Genomic DNA, 6,222 nt, shown 5'->3' on the forward strand with positions numbered 1-6,222 from the left:
ACATTACTGGTAGTGGATCTTCGGTGGGTGAGTGGAGGACGGGGATATGTTCTTAAGACGAGGAGCTGCCCCAGCGCTCGCGTCCCACTGGGCAGACAGTGCTCTCCCCTTCATCGGTGGACAGAGCCTTGGCCAGAAACTGGATGAAAGAAAGAGCACACCAGGAACATTCTTAAGGTCCAGGCTGGAGCTCAGGGGTTTTGAAGGTTCTCTGTCTTGTGGGGGGATGCTGAACTGTTGGTGAAAAACCCTGCTTTGTTCCCCTTCTGCCCCAACACGATCAAATCCCTACATCCACCAGGTCTTTGATTTTAAGCCCGTACCCTTTCTCCCACCTCCCATCCCATTATTCTCAGGCATTCACAGCTAGTAATTTTCTTTCTAAGTCCAGCATTGGCCAAGGACTGCCACTTAAAGAAAATAATAATATCATACCTTGCCGAAATAAAAAATGCTATTTACCATCACCATAATTTCATTTCTTAAGTAAGGACAAATCTTATAATAAAGAATTTTATGGAAAAATACTAAGCAGCTTTATGAAAACTTCTCTGCTTTGCCCAGATCTGACTGTGGCCTGGAAAAACCTCGGTGCACCCCGGCAGGGTCAGGAACCCCCATGGAGGCCGAGCTTACAATCACGTGGCTAGAGCTGAGGGAGAGACAGAGACAGGGAAGAGGAAAGTCAGCTCCTCAGCATGGGTGTTCCCTAGGAAGATGCACTTGGGCCGTCCCTGGGTGTGTGTGTGTGTGTGTGTGTGTGTGCATGTGTGTGCGTGGAGGGGGGGCAGGGGAGGCATGGGGATGAGGGGTAAGTTGCTGTTTAAGAGTCCAGACAAGGCCAGCTCCAGAGACATAGACAACTAGTGAAGCCACACAGGGCTCAAGAGGACCCTGGTCTTGGCTTACGTTCTGCTATAGCCATCTTGAAATTCCAATAATTTTTGAACAAAGCGCCCATGGTTTCATGCCTCACTGGGCCCTGCTAATCCTGAGACCTCACAGAGCCTAGTGGATGATTGCATCAGACACCTCTCAAGCATCGCTTCAGATTCTCTCTGCTTGGCTTCTTCCTCCAGCTCTGCCAATCCCAGGCAACTTTACAGCTCCCAGTGAATGCGCGGTGTTCCCGCGGCCCCTCTGTCTCCACAGCACACCTGTGGGAACCTGGGCTGGCACAACCCAGAACTGGGAGGTTAACTCCCCACAGGACAGTCCTTACCCAGTGGCGAAGAGGAACTGAGGAATAAATACGTCTTCTTGTTATCCCAGGAGTGAACTCTTCTAAGATGCATTCCATGGGGCTTCTCAGAATGTCCTGCAGGTGGAAGACAAATCATAAGGGTGTGTGGACCCTCTTCCTGCCCCGCGTATTAGCCCTGCCCTCACTCCTGCCCCGCTTACAGAGGAGACTTTGCTGTTAAGGAAACCCAGGCTAGGACACTAGGCTAAGATACAGTTCTCCTTGTGTCGTGTGCCCTCGGACCATGGACCCTGTGGCTGGGGATCCGCTGCCTCACGGTTCTCGCAGGACCCTTAGGAACAGTTAGTTCTGGGTTATCACCTTGAGGGCCTATCCCCGAGGGACCCCTCATCTCAAGCAGCCCAGGCCGATGGGACAGTGCTGTTGGCCTACAGCTGGGAGCCCAGAGGTCTTGTAGTAGCCACAGACCCTAACCTCAGGCTCTGTTTTGAAATCCGCCAAGGAGAAGTCAGGGCTTTACCAAACCACCATCTAGTTAAAAATCTCACTTTTCATTGCAGTTTCTCTGCTGGTTGTGCTGGGTTTAAGAAACATTAATTTATTCACTGCAACTTGTAGCAAGACCAAGATTTACTGCATTTTGTAATATTTTAGAAACGTTCTTCTGCATTTCGTTTCAGCACTGCTCATGGTTTCTCAAACCGTAGACTACCTCAGCATTTGTTTAATTAATAGCTTTACTGAAATATTATTTACATACCAAATTATCCACTCAAGGTATACAATTCAGTAGTTTTTCGTATTTTCGTGGAGCTATGCAATCATGTACTTGGCCATTTGTAGATCTTCTTTAAAGAAATGCCTGGGTGGCTCAGTCAGTTAAGCATCTACCTGTGGCTCAGGTCATGATTGGGATCAAGTCCCGCATTGGGCTCCCTGCTCAGCAGGGAATCTGCTTCTCCCTCTGCCTCTGCCCCTCTCTGTTGTTCATGCACGTGCTCGCTCTCTCTCTCTCTCTCTGATAAATGAATAAATAAATACATAAAATCTTTTTTTAAAAAAGTCTACTGAGATCGTTGTCCATTTAAAAAAGTTGGATTATTTGTTCTTATTCTCTTGAATTTTAAGAGTTATTTACATATCATGGATAATAATCCTTATCAGATATGTGATACTCAAAAATTTTCTCCCATTGTGTGGGTTGTCATTTCATTTTTTTGATGATGTCCTATAAAACACAGAAGATTTTAACTGTGATATCAAATTTATCTATTTTTTTCTTGTTCTTATATTTTTGGTCTTGTATCTAAGAAACCATCTCCTAATCCAAAGTGATAAAAATGTAGGTCTCTTTTTTTTTAAGACTTTATACTTTTAGGTCTTAAAATTATGTCTTTGATTCATTTTGAGTTAATTTTAATATATGGTGTCTATGGTATGACGTAGAGGTCAAGCTTTGCATGTGGATAATTAGTCCCAACACTGTTTTTTGAAAGGACTGTTCTTTCTCCCATTTAATTATCTTTGCTCCCATGTCAAAAATGAGTTGACCATGAACGTGAGAGATTATTTCTATACTCTCAGTTCTATTCCATTGGTTGATATATATGTATATATCCTATATTACATATATATCATATATATAACATATAAAATATACATGTTCATACCAGTACTACTTTGTTTGATTACTGTAACTTCACAGTAACTTTTGAAATAAGAAGTGAGTTCTCCAACTTTGTTCTTCTTTTTCAAGATAGCTTTGGCTGTTCTGGGCTCCTTTAATTTCCATATGAACTTTAGAATCAGCTTGTTAGTTTCTGCAAGGAAGGCAAGAGAGATTTTGATAGAGATTGCATTGACTCTCTAGACAAATTTAGAGACTACTGTATCTTTTTAAAAAGTTATTTATTTATTTACTTACTTACTTATTTTAATTCCAGTATAGTTAATATACAGTATTACATTAGTTTCAGGTGTACCATTCAGTGATTCAACAATTCTATCAATTACTCTGTGCCCATCATGGTAAGTGTACTCTTTAATCCACATCACCTATTACACCCATCCCCCTACCCACTGTCCCTCTGGCAACCACCAGTTTGTCTCTGTATTTAAGAGTCTATTTTTTTGGTTTGTCTCTTTTTTCCTTTGTTCATTTGTCTTGCTTCTTAAATTCCACATATGGGTGAAATGCATTTGTCTTTCTCTGACTGACTTATTTCACTTAGCATTATACCCTCTAGATCCATCCATGTCACTGCAAATAGTGAGATTTTATTCTTTTTTTATGGCTGAGTAATAGTGAGTCTTCTGATCCATGAATATGGGATGTCTTTCCATTTACTTAGGGCTCTTTTTAATTTGTATTTTTTCCCTAATTATGTTTTGTGGCTTTCAATGTACAAGTCTTATACTTCTTTGGTTAAATTTGTTTCTAAATATTTTATTGTTTGTGATGCTATTGTAAATTGAATTATATTCTTAATTTAATTTTTGTTTTGTTTATTGCTAGTGTACTGAAATACAACTGATCTTTGGATATTGATTTTACAACCTGAAAGTCTGTTGTAGTATTTTTACTTTAATTGTTTCTTAGTGGATTCCTTAGGATTTTCTATATAAAGATTATTTCATTTGCAAGTTAAGATGGTTTTTTTTTTAAAGATTTTATTTATTTATTTGACAGAGAGAGAGGTCACAAGTAGGCAGAGAGGCAGGCAGAGAGAGAGGAGGAAGCAGGCTCCCTGCAGAGCAGAGAGCCCGATGCGGGGCTCGATCCCAGGACCGTGAGATCATGACCTGAGCCGAAGGTAGCGGCTTAACCCACTGAGCCACCCAGGTGCCCCGCAAGTTAAGATGGTTTTATTTCCTTTCTAAACTAGGTGCTTTTTATTTAATTTTCTTTCCTAATTACCTTTTGTAGGATCTCCAGTACAATGTTGAATAGGAGTGGTGAGAGTGGACCTCCTTGTCTTGTTCTTGATCTTAGGGAGAAAGTTTCACTCTCTTGTCCGTGGATATATTGCTAAGTGTAGGGTTTTTGTAGATACCTATTATCAGGTTGAGGAAGTTCTCTTCCATTCCTAGTTTGTTGAGTGTTTTTATCAGGAAGGAATGTCGAGTTTTGTCACATTTTTTTCCTGAATCTATTGAGATGATCATGTGGTTTTGTCCTTTATTCTACTGGCATGATATATTACATTAAGATTTTCTAAAAGATATTTAACTGACCAATCCCACTTGGTTGTGGTGTATAATCTTTTTTTGTATGTTGCTGGATTCAGTTTGCTAGTATTTTTTGAAGATTTTTGCATTCTGTTAGTACTCTTGCTATAAGCTTCTCACTTCAGGGGCATGAGCTCAAACAGAAGAATTTATATTGAATGGAAATCAAACAAGTTTTATCTAGGAAGGTTGGTTTTACTGTGGAATAGAAATAGAATTAATTTAAGCATTTAAAATGTTTGAATCTGTGAAGAAGAAGCAGAAAAATTTTGTCTTGGTGTAGTGCACAGATCACATTTGGAAAGATAACTGGCATTTGAGTAGGCCTCTAGGATAAGAGAATCTACCAGAAGTATATTGGAGAAGTTGACCATATATTGTCTCTGTCTGCTGCTGTCCCTAACCCAGCACAACCCCCAGATGATTGTTGAAATTCAGGTTGTTCTAGCAAGTGGGAATATACAAGACGGATCATACAAGTTTTTTGTTTTTTGTTTTTTTGTTTTGCTTTGAAGATGGATAGCCAAGCATCACAAGAAGTTAAAAGGGAAGATTCAGCTAAAACACCAAGCAAAGAGATGCCACAGCTGAAAGCAAAAGGCTTACCATGCTGAAATATTTTCAAAAGAAATGACATAAAAGAGGCTAGATAACTCAAACTCCTCCTTTACATTTTGGGTGGAAAAGAGTCAGGAATTTGAAACAGGTGAAGAAGAATTTTAGAGCTTTTTTTTTTCCTGGTCATTAGTCTTAACCTTCTTCTACCTCAAGAAAAGGGATTCAAGTGTCTGAACTTCCAACTTAGGCTTAGGGAAAAGGGCTTCAAGAGATCTACATTGAGCTTAATATATGTTCCCTGCATCTGAGGAGAACAGAATTGTCTGAAGTATGAGAGAAAGACTACCAGTTGCTTTGATGGTGGTACAATGGAGAGGTGCCCATGAGAGGATAGAGGTTAGGCCTTCCACAGTCTGTCAGGTCAATTGGTAAATACATAAGTGTTTCTTGGGGACTAGAAGTGGGTCCAGAGAGCAAGCTGACATGGGGTCATCTTAGTTCCTATGCAAGAGGGTGGCCTAGAAACGTAAGACTTGAGTAGAGAGAAGCTGAGGAACTCCTAGATTTCTAGAAAATGAAGACCAGCCAGAGAAGATTTGCATTTGCCCTGCCAAGGAGTTGCAGATAAGAGATCTCCAAAATCTCTGAAGAACCATGTGAAAGCTCATGAGAAAAGTCACTTTAAACTTGCACAAAAACAGAGACTATAAACAGATATATAACAGAGACTATATACAGATAGGCAGAAACTTTTCTGCTCCCTTGACCTAGTACCATTACTGTGCTTCAACCCTAGAGAGACTGAAACGTGATTAGTCAGAAGAACAGATGTGAGGGAAGAGCAACCCTTTCCTTCCTTGACTTCAGGCCCAAACCAGAGGAAGGGAAGAAGGCTCAACTTAGAAGCAAATTTGAAATTTTGACTATTACATAAGGCTGACATTTTAATGCTAATCTGAAAGTATAATTTGTGACTTAAAATGACCCCTAGAATTGTGTGTATTACTCGAGAGTGACTAGAAAATTCTTGAGAACTTCTCCTACCCCTGACGGAAAACGTAGTAGACACGGCTCCACAGAGTTGATTAAAAGGTTCAGCGGAAGACAAAAGTAAAGTGGTTTTCTTCTTATACTTTATGTACTGCTTGTTCAACACAACTTTTGTGTGAGAATGATGCGTTTCTGTTTATCAGAATCTCACCTCTGCCACAGGGCTGAGTGCCAAATGCTGT

This window comes from Meles meles, chromosome 3 (genome assembly GCF_922984935.1).
Source record: "Meles meles chromosome 3, mMelMel3.1 paternal haplotype, whole genome shotgun sequence".
NCBI classification, from domain to species: Eukaryota; Metazoa; Chordata; class Mammalia; order Carnivora; family Mustelidae; genus Meles; species Meles meles.